The sequence below is a fragment of the Caretta caretta genome, chromosome 2, assembly GCF_965140235.1.
Source record: "Caretta caretta isolate rCarCar2 chromosome 2, rCarCar1.hap1, whole genome shotgun sequence".
NCBI lineage: Eukaryota > Metazoa > Chordata > Testudines > Cheloniidae > Caretta > Caretta caretta.
In genome coordinates this window covers 135,110,458-135,127,454 of record NC_134207.1, presented here as the reverse complement: position 1 = coordinate 135,127,454, position 16,997 = coordinate 135,110,458, and the positions used below count along the sequence as shown (strand labels likewise).

Sequence of the window (16,997 nt, the reverse complement as noted above, 5' to 3'; positions counted from 1 at the left end):
ATGCCTGTTACCACGCTTTGTGGTGTGTGTGTGTGTGTGTGAGAGAGAGAGAGGGTGGGGGAACAGGGTGTTTGTAATACTGCGTAATTTTTAGTGGCTTGAATTTTCTCAGGAAGGTTGCTTTAAACAACACCCCTCCAAACCTACTCATGAAATGAAGCACATAGAGAAGAAAATGAATCCATGTTAAGAACATGGAGGGGAGGAGGCGAAGAGACACCATAGCGAGATAACATATAGCTGATAATAGGGCAATGTCCTAGATTTGGAAAGATGGTTTTCTGTTTTACCTGTGGGGCATTTTGGCTTTTGGAATAGGACGAGATAGGGAATGTGTTTGATTAAAATATAAATCTTGATGCAAACCCTCACTAACTGGGAACTAAATCCTTTTAAATGGAAGCTCAGCCAGTTAGCCTATTGTAGCTTTTAACAATGTGATTGTTCTTGATTAGGCACTAAAAGAGCTTGCTTATTGCTTTAACAATCACGGGTGTGCTTGAAAATGACAGCATACGCGGCAACAATTTTAATCCCCAGACTTGTCAATGCTTTATGCAAATTTTTGGAGGTTTAGCAGCGTTAGTTCTGTCTGGGCTGCAGCTAACAAACCAGACGTGTCCCCCGCGCCCAACCCTCCTCTCCTAATGCAGCCTGTATTTCAATAAATGTGCATGAATATGCATCGAATGCTTTCTCTGTACTCCAACAGATCTTTTATTCCCCCCAGTCAAGGCTACATGTCCATGTAATTTTTTTTTTGCCTTATTCTCTCTCTCTCTCTCTCTCTCTCCATCAACCCCTTATGATGCAGGGAAGGATCACCTCACCTACAATATGTATTTACAATGAGGGACTCTCTCGCAACTAAGTTACAGATGTCTTTATTGTGTTTTTAGGGACTAATACCAACACACACACACACAACCAGTCTACCACATCAGGTGGGTGTGAATAAACCCCATGGTATTGGTTGTCTTTGCTAACAGAGCAATACTGCAGTCAAAATGAATGAAATTGTACTGTAATTACCTATTCCTTTGTCTTTGCCTCACGCATGCGCCAGAGAGCAGGGTGTGGAGAGAGGGACAAGTCAGAAAGATCTCTCCATCATTAATCAAGCTCATATCAGAATCAATGGAACAAAGGCATTCAGAGATGTTGCAATATACACAAGGAAGCCAGGATGTTTGTAGATTTAATCCCCAGGACATTCCTCTCCCACGAGCTCAAATAATGTTTTAAATAACATAATATTTTGCTAGGATCTTAATTTTTTCTTATTGGAGAATTTAAAGAGGGAATAAATCACACACCCCTCCAATTCCATGTACTTTTTTTTATCCTGGTAACTACGCCATTGTTATACTAAAGAGAATTTTACTGGTTTATTTTTTTAATGGTACTAAACCTATGTTTTCGGTGGGGGCAACCTTCTCGCCTCCCAAATTTTGATCGAGAAAAAGTGACCATGAAAAATGAGGTTGCGGGTTTTGCAGAATTAGCTATCCTTGCATTGTAAACCTTCTAGCAAAATGGCCTTTCGAGGTCTGTGCTGCAAATGGGGTAACCCTATTCGGCTGGCCTGTCTCTCCCATTATTCAGGTTCTTGTGGGAACTGCTGTCTGGCCAGCTCGTAGACAAAGGGGTATTATATAGCAACTCTAATGAGGCAGATCCATTTGTGAGTCCTCGTGGCTGAAGACGATTAAGTGGGTTTAATTTATCTACTGCAGTTAAATTCCACGTTAACCATCTTGTTTATAAAAAAAAAAAAAAAAAAGAAGAAGAAGCAGCAGCAGCCATGCTGCGGGGGCGGGGGACCCTTGCTGTGACAGATCCTACCAAGACTCCATCAAGAGCGAGACTCTCATGGTTTTTAAGGCCGTCTCCTCAAGCACCTCCCTCTGTTTTACTGAGATTTTTATGAGACATTTTTCTCTCATTCAGATTGTCGCGTCTTGACATCTGATCTGGTATTTCTCTTTCCCGTCTCCTCAGAACACGCTCTGGTCAAGGATGACGATGTAGGCTATGATTGTTTCCTGGTGGAAAACTCTTGGAGGTGGTGCAGATCTTATAGGCTTTGCAAATTAGACTCTTTTAGGCGACGTGTCTCTCCAGCCACAGAGCGAGAGGATCTGTATGATCAGCTTCTGCCAAAACCAGTTCGTTGTAGGCGACCCCCGTCCCCAAGCCGCGGTCATTCACCAAACCCGATCTTGGCTGTGGCTTTTGTTACCTCTCCTCCAACCTCGCTTATGAGCATTGGCTGGAATGGAAATCTCACATTCCCAGCCCTCTTGTCCCCAGTGGATGATTACTTCGTACTCTTTTAATACTGTCATGAAGGGCCCTGGTGTGTGGGGCGCGGGGGCAGAGGCACTGGCCATTATCAGAGCCTTTGAATTTGAGGGGAGCCTGTGTACGCCTTGGCGGAGGGACGCATGCCGGACACACTACCTACAGGGCTGAACAGACTTCAGACACGCAGACGATTTTTAAGCACAACTGCTCTCCCCCCCCCCCCCCCGCACCTCCTCCAACAAAAGTCTCGCAGGAGAAGCAGCGGGAGGCTGGGTGCGGGGAGCTGTGTGAGCGAGGCTGCCGCGTCAGCTGCAGAGATGGAGTTTCCAGAAGTACCTCTATCAGCAGCCTCTGTCAATTGGTTCTGGTGCTTAATATAGAGTGGGAGGAGGAGGGAGGAAAATACAATAGTAATAACGAATTAATACAACTGGCTTTCAAAGGAGCTGGGAATAGGGAGGGAGAAAAGGAACAAAGGTTCTTGCATTTCCTGTCGCTCCATGGTTTCGTACAGAACTGGAACTTCCTATCAAGGAGATGCTTGACGTTATGATCTTCCTCCCTGCTGGATTAGGGAATGAGCAGTGTGTGTATGTAGGGGTGTCGGTTTCAGAGGGAGAATGTTAGCTACATTCCATGGTCTGGGGGAAAAAAACAAACACACACCCCACCATGCAGAGAGGGGAAAATCATGGTGGTTCCTTCTCTTGGTGTGCGTTAATGTATAAAACAGCTGATTGTGTAATTCAGAGAATTTGTTAGTACATTGCTGCTGGAACTGCACACCACACAGCATTTTTGTATCTAGCTGAACCCCTGAGAATATCATAATTTAATCCCATTAAAATAAAATCTAGGCTAAAACATGAGACTATTCAGTTCTGTATTTTGTGTGCAGTATTTTTTTTTGCTTTTGCTTGTTTTCCCCGGGGGTTTAAAAGTGTTTTGTTTAAACAAATGTGCCAACAAATAAGTTAAGTGATATGTTATCCCTGTTAACTATTTCTGAAATGAAGCTTTCAGTTTTTATCCTCCCCCACACCTTGAAAATGTAACTCTGAAATTACATAAGGAGCATGCATGCCTTATGAATTTTGAACCTTCCTAAATCTCTATGAAAATATTTGTGTATATCACCTTTAAACATGAAGCTACTGGAATAAATTGTAGTATCCAACTAATGCTTCATGTATTTGTCCTGTCTTCCATTTGTGGATTTTCCCCAAATACAACTAGCCCTGAAATCTTGCAACAGTTCTGCATGCTGGACAACATTTAGTCTAAAAAGTACTGTTCTGTGACTGTAAAACAACCATTTTTACTGGCCAATTCTTTACTGAAAACACCAGTATTACAAAAACCTTTCCGCAGAACTTCCCCATCTCAATTTATCTTTGTCTTTAGCAAGATTACTTCCGGCTTAGTGGCTAAATCAGCTGATGAAACAGTTATCAACTATTTATACGGTTAAGACTAACATACACTAATCAAATTTGCATTTCATAGGTGCAATGTAGATGTGTAGGATATCTTTTGATCAGTGTAGTTTCATTGCTCTTTGGATGCTGAATCTTTTGACTTACTTAGAATATTTGTTCTTGTATCCAGTCTTATTGCAGATGTATGTATGTCTGTATATATTTATAGGCATTAATAAAAATATGCATTAGTAAATTAAATAATATGTGAGAAGTAACATCTAAAAATGAACTGCAGCACCAAATGGCTTAGATTCTGTAATGTACTGGAGACTACTCTGGTAACTGATGCAATGATCTTGGCTTTACTGGTCTTATCAGACAAGATTCCTTGAGATGTACAGAATGCTAGTTGCTCAGGTTTATTAGAAACATCAGTGTTCATATTACATAATTAATCAGGAAAGCTATATTTTGAAGAAGAGTTAAGATAGGCTCCTAAATCCATATTCGTTCTTGGGCATCCATTTGGCCTTGGGAAGCTGGATCTTGGTTTAGGTCTCTAGTTACTACTGTAATTTCTTCTATACATTCTAAATCTAAAGGCTAGATCTTAGTTTTCCAAGCAAGAAAATGGCCGTACTAATTGTTCAAATACAAAGAAGTGATGACTACCTAGTTTTTTCAAGGTCGTTCTGTCTTCCCTTCCCTGCACAAAGAAGAGAGAGAGGAGGACCATAAAGGACCAAGACAGTTCCAAAGTCTAGATGTGTTGAAATAGTTTCTTCCTTGACCAGAGTTTAAGAAACAGAATAAGGGGGAGACTCTGACCAGGAATAAGCCAACAAATCAGTGTGAATACGAGTGAGGCAACAACCAGAGAAGTCAAAGAAGTAATTCCTGAAAGCATTAAAGCCCTGAAAATAGAAACCATATGCAACATAATGGAAGCTTAATGAATTAGGAAATACTTTCAAGACAAAATATTTAAAATGTTTCTTATGGAGAATGAAAAGAACTTAAGATTCATCTCTACCCTACAGCATTTTAGCATCTTGCTAATCATAACTTTCTGGTTCAAAATAGTGATGCCAACTAAGCATCTTATTTCAAAATGGAGAAATTTGGTTAGTACAAACATGTAGATGTTGGTTTTCTGATGTAAAACTCATAACAATTTTTAAAATGGAAACTGATTATATTTGGAAAATGTGTCTCTATTCATATATTTGTCTAGTAGTGTGATTTGGTAGATTTTGAGAATTGCCCCCTTCCCCCAGGTTCAGCACATCAGTAGATATAATTTTCAATATCTGACATAGTCAGAATTTGCCTGAGAGCAAGATGTGTAGTAATTCCTACCTCAAATATGATTTAATGGACTTTAATTCTTGGGAAACAGTTTTAATAACAAAATCCTTCTGACTTAGATTGGCCTTCTTGTCTAAGTACTGTCTTTTGATCTGTTTGATACGCTGCTCTGTAAAATGGATCTAGCTAGCTTGCATACATATATTATCCAACTTTCTTCTAGGCTGCAGACTGCTGTGTACCCTCACTATAACTGAAAGCCATATGGCACTATCACTTATATGCTACATAGTTTGAACTTTAGGATGGAAACATAAGTGTCACATGGTTTATGTGAGGCTATTCTGCTGATCCTGGGATTTTTCATCTTAGTTGTGTCCACCACATAGGAAGTTGGATATCCTTTTGTAACTAACTCTATGTAATTGTAACTAACTGTATGTGAATTTCTCCTCTAGCTATTCAGAGAACAGCACTCATTTGGTGCTGCATACCATGGGCTCTGGCCAAGGGAGTTTCAATATTAATTAATTATAGGCATAGTCTCAAGGGACTCAGCACTAACACTGAAACTTTTAAATGTATAGGATAATCAGATTTTCACCTCCCCTCTTCCCTCATTCTACAGGTATTTCATTACAGAATAATTACTGATAATGTGTTAGAATAACAACTATAGTGACTTTAGTTGCTCTGAATAGAAGGTACTATAATGCTCCATTGAAGCATGACTCTCAACTACTGGCAAAAGTCAAGTGGCTACAATATAAATCCTGTAAAGCTTCCTTAACAAGGATTCATTTTAATGGCAAAAACATGTGCAATCAGCACTAAGTGAAAAATAGAAGTTGCCTTATGTGAAAGTAGTAAATTCAGTGACTAATATCCAAGTTACATTTAAGTAAACCGTAAAATACTCAAAGGGAGGACTCTCCTGGTTGCGTAAGGCCTTATACTTTCACAAAAAATTCTAAATTGACAGTTGTAACTCTTCGTTTTATTTAATTGGTGCCTTGATGAAAATGTAGAAATAGGGGCCTGTGTTCAACATTATATGTTGGAATTACTGACCAGTTGAGAATCAAATTAGTGTTCAAATAGCAAGGTGCAATATGTGATCGCCTTCTAGACAAAGCTAAAATGGCTATGGGGCACAGAGGGGAAACAAAACAAATCTACAGACACAACAGACTAACGATAACAGGGCTGCTACAGATCTTTCCTTAGTATCGCACTACTTAGTAAATATGCAGAATGTGATCATCAACTGGGAGGTAGAAGTGCAGAGCATTACGAATGGGTAGCCAGCATGTCAGAGACTGAAACCAAATTGCAGCACCCAGATCCACCTCGTCTGTCCCAGATACCCAGGAGTGCAAGAGGCATACTTTTTCAAACTCTGAGATATATTAACACTTCCTCAAAGCAGAGAAGTGTATAATTGTGAGAGAAAGCACGATAGTATAAATTGCTACTGAACTGGCAATGGACATTCACCAATGGAGAGAGGACAAAGCCCCATTCACTATTGTTATTAAGGGGTTTACTGGGCAAATGCTTGATGTACTGAGGAATTGCCCACAAATACCTCAAAGCAATTTTTTTTGTTTTTATTTTGTTGACAGGAAAATGTATGCAACTATTGCCAAATGTGTGTGTTAGTTGATTACTGCTGTGAGTGACTTATTTGCTTCATGCTTGTTCTGAGGGGAGCAAAATTACACTGGATAGGGAGGAAGGAGAGAATGTGCAGAGGGGAAAGCAGTCCCTCTGGTATTCTTGCCTTTTCCTAATGTGACTGAGGTAAATGGGGACGACCTAGTTAATAGATGCTCTAACAGTATGGCTCTTGTGCAGACTGAAGCTGGCAGGGTAAGGGCGTCCTACTTAGAGCAGCATCAGTTCTGTGCACGCACTCAGAGTAGGCATGGCCCATGCTGCCACGGCTGGGAATATGTGCCTGGCTGGGGCATGGGCTACAGTTTCCTGTGGATCTCTGCTTTTTCTCTTTTTCTTCATGTCTGCCAGCTTACTGGGACGCATTTTCTGTTTTGCTTCAAAGACTGGAAATAAAGATCCTGTATCTTTATACAGCTACTTCGTCTCTACCATAACCTAAGAGGGAGAATGGAGATGGGAGCATGCTGCTGACCAATCATTTGCAGTGTGCATGCAGTAACTTTGGCCGGGACTGTCCTTTTATGGGTTTCTTCACTACCAATGCTGAAAGGGTGGTGATGTGGTGTAGTGCTGCCTTGTGGCATTCTCTTTTTCCCTGGCACATTGCAGAAGCCCTTCTATGATTCTGCGCAGAAGCTGCTTGACTAGGTTTGTGGAGAGAGGTCTTGGGGCAGTAAAGAGCAGGCCACTGGTCACATTCCATGTTCTCTTTGGACTGGCTAGATTTTGGGGTCAGATTTAATGCAGCTGTTAATAGCATTAACACACTCTGCATCCAGTCCATGGGTTCTACTGAGCACCTTCGGGGGCCCAGCCAATGGCAGCATGGCACTGCCAAAGCCATGTTGCCGGAATGAAGAGCGTGCAGCTGAGCAGCTTGGAGATACAAGTTATCCATGTAGATGACTTATCTCTATGGATCTGGTATAGTCCTTCCTGTGGATATGAGAGTCTGGGGGGCCTGGTCCCCTTCTCACTCCACATTCCTACCTCCAGAAAGATTTCTTCCATATTAAAGGAGCAATTTACAGTATAGAGATCTCAGTAGGCTCACCCACAAACAACCTGGAATGTAGCTTGTGTGAATACATTACTTTACCGGTTTAATTAATTCTTATGTAGAGGGCCTTCCTGTAAATGCTATCTCTTGCTTCTTAGGATGCTGGAGTTGAGGAACATCCTATCATCTCAGTATAGAAAACTGGAAGATCCAATTTTAAGCCCAGCTGCCCCACCTTAATTGCGGGGTCCCAATGAACAATATATTTTCCAGAACTGATGTCAGTAATTGCTGGCAGGCCCAGACAGTATTGTAGTTCACTAGAAGGTGCTCAAGAGATTCTATTCATAGAATAAAAATGTAGTCATAGAATATCAGGGTTGGAAGGGACCGAGGTCATTTAGTCTAACCTCCTGCTCAAAGCAGGACCAATTGCCAGTTTTTCCCCCAGATTCTCTAAATAGCCCCCTCAAGGATTGAACTCACAACCCTGGGTTTAGCAGGCCAATGCTCAAACCACTGAGCTATCCTGTTCCCCCATAGAATTCATAGAACATTGAACAAAGTCACTAGAATAGCTCCAGAAAATGAACAGCACAGTAGCTTTTTTCATAGGCCTTTGAGTAATTATGAAGTGATTGAAAGTTCAGCTGTCAATGCTCTTCTCTAAATGAGTCAGTCCCTGACAAACGCATATATAAACAAACTATTGATAGTTATGGAAAGAGAAGTGCAGAGTTCCTCATAGCAACTCAAACTTTGTTGAACAGTGTACAGTATTGACAGAGTCCTTTAAGGCATAACATCTAAAGCTCTTGTGGTGAAGGTCACTTCCCGCAGTTGGTAGCTTGTTTCCAAGTGCTCAAACATTGCTGCATAACATTTAAAGGTATTTCTTTGTGTGAACTTCTCTTGTAATAGTACTATAACCAAGCAATATAGCCAAGCACAAAAATCTCCAGGTATTTTTGTAAGGTCTCTCTTGTATAGCTGCTATAAGAGCATTATGGAGTTAGACTTGGGCGCAAATGTTCCCCTCTGTTTGGAGCCAATATGTGGAAGCAGCTCAAAAGTTAGGGGGAAGGGAGTGGAGTGGAGTTTATATTACATGTTCCTCCACGGCTATTTGGGAATAAAGTTGGTTATGTGGGCTAACAAACTGAATAGCCCTCTAGTCATGCCCCCCAAAGGAAGAAAAAAATTTCCCCAAAGAACGCTGAGTTCCTGTCCTTTTAGAGGATTGCAATTTAGAGGAACTCCAGGAAAGAAATACACTGGGGAACCATGGCAGCGTCTCCATAGGCTGATAATAGAATTGTTTCCTTCAGCAGCTTCCCCGAACTTTCTGTAAAAAGCTCTCTTTGGCATGAAAGCTCAGGCTTCCTCCTAGTTAAAGGATAACATCTTAGGCAAAGTGTGTGCCAGTGTAAAGACATTTTTCATGCTTCAAAAAAAATTGTTCTGTGGTGATATGCCTTGGTCTTCCCACCCACCCAACTACCACAGACTTTGTGGCAGAATGGTGATGTTTTTGTACATATGAAGACCAATGAATTTTTATATAAAATATTCATTGGTCTTCAATAAAACCTAGGTGGCCATGACTTTTTAAAACATTTGAAAAGGCTGGGTGGTTAATCTTGGAGTTACTACTACTAATAAAGAGCTTCATGAAGTCTCTAGCAACTATACATTCTTCAGGAATGTGTACCCTGCTCTCTAAACTTCATAAAACTAAGTAGCTCTTGTTTAAGGAGCTTACAGCAGTCATTTTATCAACATTCCCAACAGCAGCTGTGAAAGAAACTGATCGCCTCTGAGTGGTAAGGTTGTAAGTTTGCAGGCTTTGCTGGCTGAGCTTACAATGCCTGCTGGTGCAGCCCATCCTGTGGCTCCCTGTGCAAGGTGCTGATCGCCACAGATGTTACAAGATACTCTGATTTCATCGACAGCGTTCCTTCCCAAAGTCTACACACACCATAGTGATCACGAGAGTAGAGCGAATAACTGATTTTTTTCAAGTTTGTTGGCAATTTCAAAAAATCCAAAACAATTTGTTCTGGGACAGACTGAACACAAACATTTTGAAAATTTTTGGCAAATTGAAAAGTTGAGAAATTCATTTTGTGTTTGAAAAAAACATTTTGTTCAGCTCAAAATGAAAACTTTTTCAAGCTTTTTTTTAAAAAAACTTTAAAAAAAAATTAAACCAAAATTCAGAATGAAAAGTTGTTTCATACCAAAAATCAAAATGTGTTTAGTTTTGAAAATGTCAAAGTGAAAAATAATTGGATTTTTTTTAAATGAACAATTCTGTGAAACTTAAATGAATTCATGAAATATTTAATGTCACCAAATCTGCTTTAAAAAAAAATTTTGCTAAATAAAAGTTTGTCTGGCTCCGTTGACCACTTCAGAGTTCTTTCAACACTTGCAGAGCTGGGCTTGTGGAGCTTTTCCTGTTCATTTGACGCACTTGCTACAAATGAAAGAACAACATTGTGCCAAAATAGGCTCAAGTTTTACTGTCTCCCCACAAGGGTTGGAAGGAGGAGACGGCAGCCAGCGTTGTGTAGAATGTATTAAGATGTTGTTTATAGTAAACAAAATGGATAGCTTTTCTTGTCTAACATTAATATACTTGTATCTCCATGTGACAGGCAGGGATATGGGATGAGAGCTGTTAATTTATGGAACCTTAATTCTTAACTTTAATTTCATTTCCATTCTAAACTCTCTAAGCAAGAGTTGTTAGATCATCGTATGAAAGCGTGTGCGCGTAACTTCTAACTCAAAATTCTCTAGGTTACGATATTGTCAACTTAAATGCTTTAAATTCCATTTAAGAGCAAGCTAACACTTCCTAACAAAATGTAGAAATCTCTCACCCCTTCAATCAGCATAAAAGTTTCTGTATCTCTAACTTTTAGAATTTGAGTACATGTTAATTGCTGGTAATCCTTACGGGTTGAAGATGTTCAGGGAGCAGCATTTTGATTTTTTTCCCTTCCCTTACTAAAACTAATTTTGGTTTTTAAGGGTAACTGGCTCATGCCTCAGTGAAAAGCTGTGTGTGGAGGCTTGCCTATACCGACACTTTCTAATTTCCAGAACAATCAGACCTCTGTGATTCTTGTGGTGTATTAAACAAATCTCTGAATTAGTGCAATTAAACTATATCACGATGAATGGCAATTGCCTTCCAAAGTGCCTGTGGGAACCGACATCATATTACAATGGGTGTGGGTTGTTTGGCAAGCTTGTTCAGGGTGGCTATTAGGTAAGGGGCTCCATCCTGTTTGCCTCATATTGCTTGCACTAAAGCAGGTAGCACACTTTCTTTGGATTTGTTTTAACTGCTTGAAACTGCCATCATGCCTGATTAGAGTACAGCATCTATAGATGATGGGTGACATTCGCATGACTGCTGTGAGAATTCATTATGAATGCTGTCTAGACAAATGCCCTGCTTGGGCCAAATTAATTCATGATGTCAAACTTCTACAGTAAACATTTCCCAGCTACTTCTCATTGAGATAAATAAACTGAAGATAGAAGGTGAAATTTTGATTTCAGTTACAATCTTGCAGCCATGTTGGCTTCAATGCGATTGTTCCCAAGCATAGCACTTGGTCCAGCATGCTTGGCATTGTCTGCTGTGGTAAATAAGAGGGTCAGTAGCAATGTTGATTTGAATACTTGCATCATATAGTAAACCTGATGGTTAACAATTAAAAAAGAAATACTGTAAATGCTCTGGCAAACTTTAATTAAACCAGCTTTGTGATTCTGGTTCCTGATTTAATTAGCTGGGGAGGCAGTTAAATATAATCGTGTGATTCTGGACTACTTTAACTCGCTCCCCAGCTAGTTAAATCCATCTGCAGTTCCTAAGAGACTAAGTTGTCAACATTAAATATCAAGGTTTAGAACACTTCCTAGCTAATTTTTCTGCACGTTTGCCAGAAATACAAGTGTGTCACTTTTATCTTAAATATTGTTCTGTTTTTAATAATAAAAAGAACAATTTGCATCTAGCACTTCTTGTAAAAGTGCTTTACAAAAGCTGGTAGGTATTTTTCCCTGTTCTCTGGGTGGAGAAACTGGCAAATAATTGTATTGCCAATTACTGACTGATATTATGGCTTCCATCATTTGAGAGTATGCATGCAGCCTTAAGACTTCCTAGTGTGGGCTCTGCGCAGAACAGGTTAAGCTCCAAATCTGAGGTACATTCTGTTCCCCTCCCACATTAATCTAATCAAATGTAACCGATTAATACGGGGTGTAAGGCAGTGCGAAAGGTAGAGAGTAATTTGTGAGAGAGTTCAAGTAATTCAAAATTATCTTTAAATTTGATTTATAAACTCTCTTGGTGGGATATAGACATTCCCTTGTGATGGCCCAGAAACTCTGCTTTGCTGATGCTGTTTGCACCACCAGGAAAGTGCAAAGGGATCTTAAACCTGTCCAAAATGAGCAGTGGAGGATTCCTCTGGCTTGTTTTTGCTATTTAATATTCCAAATGTGTTACTTACTTGTGATGGGTCACAAGCCACATGAAATAGAAGTGTTGCCCTAATGCATGAGCATGCAGATGTGTCTGATGCAAACACACGAGTGACTTTGTTGTTTGAGAACTTTGGAGTTATCATCTTGCTTTAATGTTCACAGAACTTCAGGCATAACTGAAGAAAGCGTGGGGGAAGCAAATTAACTTTACAAATGGAATGACCATCGGTAAAATTTTCAAAAGTTCCTGAGGCACTTAGGCCCCTAAGTCTCATTTCAAGTCAATGGAACTTAGTGTCTGAAGTCACTTAAGTACCGTTGAAAATTTTTACACCATCATACATTGGACCCCAAAATGAAGTCTAGTATTGTACACATGTGCAGTGTTGACTTGAAAGGGCAACAGTAGCATACACTGTAGCCTAATCTATAGGCTGCGGAAATGTATTCTTGGGATGGTCATAGAGCAACAAGAGAATTAAATGATACACAAAGATTTGGAACACATGGTTGGTCAAAATTAATAGTGTCCTAAGAATAGCTTTGAAGATTTGAGCCTTGTACAGGTTTTGGCCAAGACTAAAGAAATCCCCCGTTTGTGTTTTTAAATTGTTTGAATAGGCTCAATGCTGGGCAAAACAAACCCCATCGCACAGTCTTGTTTTCTGTGCAGGTAAATGGCTGAAGTGGGTGGGTGAGATTCTGTGGCCTGCATTGTGCAGGAGGTCAGACTAGATGATCATAATGGTCCCTTCTGACCTTAATATCTATGTATCTAAGTGATATTCCCAGTTGCATACCACAGGCTAACCAGGCTGCAGCTGCACAGCACTACACAATTGACACAAATTCAAAATTTTTTGTCCCTGAAGTAGACCTGATATTTATTTAACTTCCATGCCTGCCTTTGTGTACTTACTGGAAATTTGCAGCATGCTCTTAAATATTTACAGGATTCACATGGTGTAAGAAAGCAAAGATTCTTGTGTATATGCCAATGTCTTAGTTTCACTGGAGGTGGGAAGTGTTCACCTATATGCCAGTTTCTAACAACGAAAATATTAAGCTGTGTCTAGTCTCTGACCCATGCACAAAAGAGCTGTGATAGAATTACTTCCATTATATTAGGGCTACTAATTTGACTGTAAAGATTGCATTTAGATCCATATGTATGTGTGTCTGGGGCCAGGGGAGAGAAATCGAAGACGCTTTGGGCTTGACCCGATCTTATTTATGCCATTGTAAATCAGAACTATTTCCATTGAAGCCAGTTGAGTTACACCAGTATAAACAAGTGCAAATAAAATCAAAATAAGGTCTCGCAGCTACAGTTGAATTTCGCATGAATGGAAAGAAACTGTCTGAAATAGTCACTGGGCATGCTCAGTACTGATCTGATGAGTACAAAATATATTTGTTTGTTTGTTTGTAACCACAATATACAGACACTTGCAATAAAGCTAAAGAAAAAGAAACTTGCTTATCTTCATCCAACACACTGACTCCTGTTCATCTTTCTCTTCTTCCTCCCCCACAATATTTATTCTAATGTATTGATTCTATGCACAAAAGGTTCCTACAATAACTTGTAGCAGGACAGTCTCTAGTAGGTTCAAATATACTAGCTCTGTTCATGGGCCTTCATTTATTCCAGTACACTAAATGCAAAGTCAAAGAAAAACTAATAGAGTAGTCCAATACCGATTCCATTGAAGTTAGGGTCAAAAGTCTCATTGATGACAGCAGAAGGTTGGCTCCTTTTATCTCTAGAGGACACCCATCTGTAGCAATGCAATTACGTCAAGGGTTTCCTGCACCATGACCACACAGTCACTTCCTAGTATTAGAGTTGAAGGCCGATATAACGGGTATAAAGGGGCTGTATGGCACACATAAACCTCTTCTCCTCAAATACCCCAGTGCAGGGGGCCTCTATACTAGGAACAGAGGTGATGGTGGTGTGTATTGAAGGAAGAGGAGTGTATAGCAGGGGAGGAGCGGGTATGGGCAGGGTAATCCTGCATCCCTGCAATAGACTTCTGCACAGGGGCCATTGGAGCAGGGATATGAGTTAGATTAGCCTCAGGGCTGCCCTAGCTTGCACCCGAGTTCAAGTCCTTCCTCCAGAGTGGAGATTCAAACCTGGGTTTTCCACATAGGGATGATAGGGTACAATGGGGGCACCATTTTGTGAATGCCAGGGGTTCCTAAATCTCCTTGTCAGTCCGGCACCTTTTTATTTAAAAGGGGGAAAAATGCCAAACAGAAAAATTTCCCCCAAACGCTTTGATTTGCTTAAATTCTGAAAATATTTGATTGCAGGTTCTCCTGCCATTCCGCCCAACTCCCCACCTTCCGCCCAACTTCCAGAACTGCCAGTAAACTGAAAAATGTGTTAGTAGCACAGTTCTAACAGCAGCCACCCATCTGTCCATGTGCTGGCCTGAGCAGTGGTGCAGCAAATGGTGTGGCCTGGGATGAACTGTCATAAGAAGTCCAATCAGGTTTTAGTAAGTGCTACTGGAGAGCTGTGGCACAAGCAACAGGAGTGTAGGATGAAGTGCTAAAAATGCTTGTCAGAATTTAATTCAGACTTAACATGCCCTAGAAAATATCTGCATTTCCTCCCAAAGTATTATGTGAATGCTGAAGATTAAACTCCAGAGCTAAGCAGCACTGGTTTGTCATAGGAAACATCTGACCTGTATAACCCAAATATATTTGACATAATTGGTGTGCCCCTACCAAAGCCTTTTCTGCCAAGAGACAGGCCAATAAAAATAAACATGAACTTTAGAATCAACCCTGAAGTTTGTACTGAAGGATTAAAATGTACTTTCATCTGCAGCAGTCGAGAGGGAAAAATTGTCTCCACTTTCCAGCATGATGTGACTAGCCACTTTCCAGAGTTCCATCTTCGTGGGGGCTTTGGGATGCAAGGCCTTGAAACTTGCAATACTGCACAATCCTTAAGGGCTAATGAGTGCTGTTTGAGGATTTGTGGAAAACCAAAAGAGCCCAGCAGTACGAAAGCTTATGGAATAAGAGAAATTGCCACAATGACTATACTGTGAATTATTTTAAAATTGAATAATTCTAGTGGGTATTTGGTGACTTCCCTGATAGCCCCAAGTCTTCCATACTTGTTCCCTAATTAAATGGGGGATTTTTGAGGGAGGCAAATTTGTGTAAAATCCCATTAACTGTTTTGAGTGCAGTAGTGATATAAAAATACTTATTTTAAATTTAACTATTTATTTAATTTTATTTATTTATTTTATTAACAGGACTATAGCCAAAAAAGCTTGAGATTTGAAACTTGGCAATGACAGTTTTAAAGGCTAATGGCTTTGCTTGGATTTGTAAATCAAATTCATATCCAAGCATATATTTTCCCCCACTCCCTCTTCAAAAATACTATGAATGTTTGAAAAGAGCAAGCTGAACACACTCAGAAGATGTTTTTCCAATAAAATCTGTAGGTGTATCCTTAACTATACTGTGTATGTTTAGCTAAGGATTTGATACTTGTTCAGTTTAAGTAAATGACAAAACATGGGGTGAAGTCCTGCTCCTCTTCTCCCCCACCCCCGAAAAAAAAAAAGATCTGTGGCCAGAATTTCACTCTGTTTCTAGAGCTTATAGGACTTTTTTTTTGGGGGGGGGGGTCTGTCGTTTAATTCTTTTTTGGACTCAGTATTTTTTGAAAAATGTGACCTTAAAAAAATTATAAAGCTTTTTATCAAAAACTTTCATTTCTTTTTTTCCAAATTGGTGTTTAAAAAATTAATTTTGAAAAGACTTTGTGATGTTTAGTGCATCTTCATTACATTGTGGAATTTCTGAAAAACATTTCACTTTAAAAAAAAAAAGACACAAACCCAAAACTTATTTTGCAAATTAAAACCAATAAATGAAAACTTTCAGTAAAAAAAGTTCTGTTACAAAGACTAACACAATGAAAATGATTTCAAAATATTTGCATTTTTTTTAGAAAGCTGTTTTGATCAGCTCTGCCATTGACTTATCAAGAGTGCACTGAGGTTTCAAAGACCAAATTTGTAAGAGTCAATTGATAACTTGTTTTAGAAGGTGAGGTATAGAACTTGCTTATCTGCCGTAACTCTGGGTTTCCAATAGATACTAGCTTATTCAAAGTATAAAATATACTGCTTGATAAAACTAAACAATATCAGTGATCAATAAATTAACATATTAAAATATTTGAATTAAAAAAATCACTATCTTTGTGTGTTGTTACATAACAAACACAACATAGATGAACCAAATAATGTAACATACTCCTTAGTCTACATAAATCTTATTCGTTATGAAAGATTCCAAAACTTTTAATAAAGATATGTCTGATCTTGCAAATATCGTTAAGCATAGGTCTTAGCAACCTGAGTAGTTTTGATTCACCCTGCTTAGAAGCATTTCTAGAATCGGTCCTAGATAAATTCAGGTATCCCACAGCCACCCCTAAAATAGCCATTTTGGTCCAGCAACATCATGCAAATCTCTCTCAAGAAGAGAAGTGAAGAACATTAGCTAGGCAGGATGTAGTTACCTAAACTGAAGTCTGGCCATGGCACTGAGGCAATACTCCTACCCTTGTGAAACGTTCTACTCTGTTATGAGGCTAATCAAGCAATTACATGGCCATCTCTTGTACTAACTCATCAGTCATATCTACCCTACAATGACGCCCAGTGCTAGATATCTTCTACATATGTACAGAGACTAGATTTTAAAAAAATATTACTACA

General features: G+C 39.6%; 1 protein-coding gene across 2 annotated transcripts in view; it reads left to right on the top strand.

The window, feature by feature from the left end:
* Positions 1 to 16,997, top strand: part of BASP1 (brain abundant membrane attached signal protein 1) — a 72,050-nt gene that overhangs the window by 465 nt on the left and 54,588 nt on the right. The window lies entirely within an intron of this gene.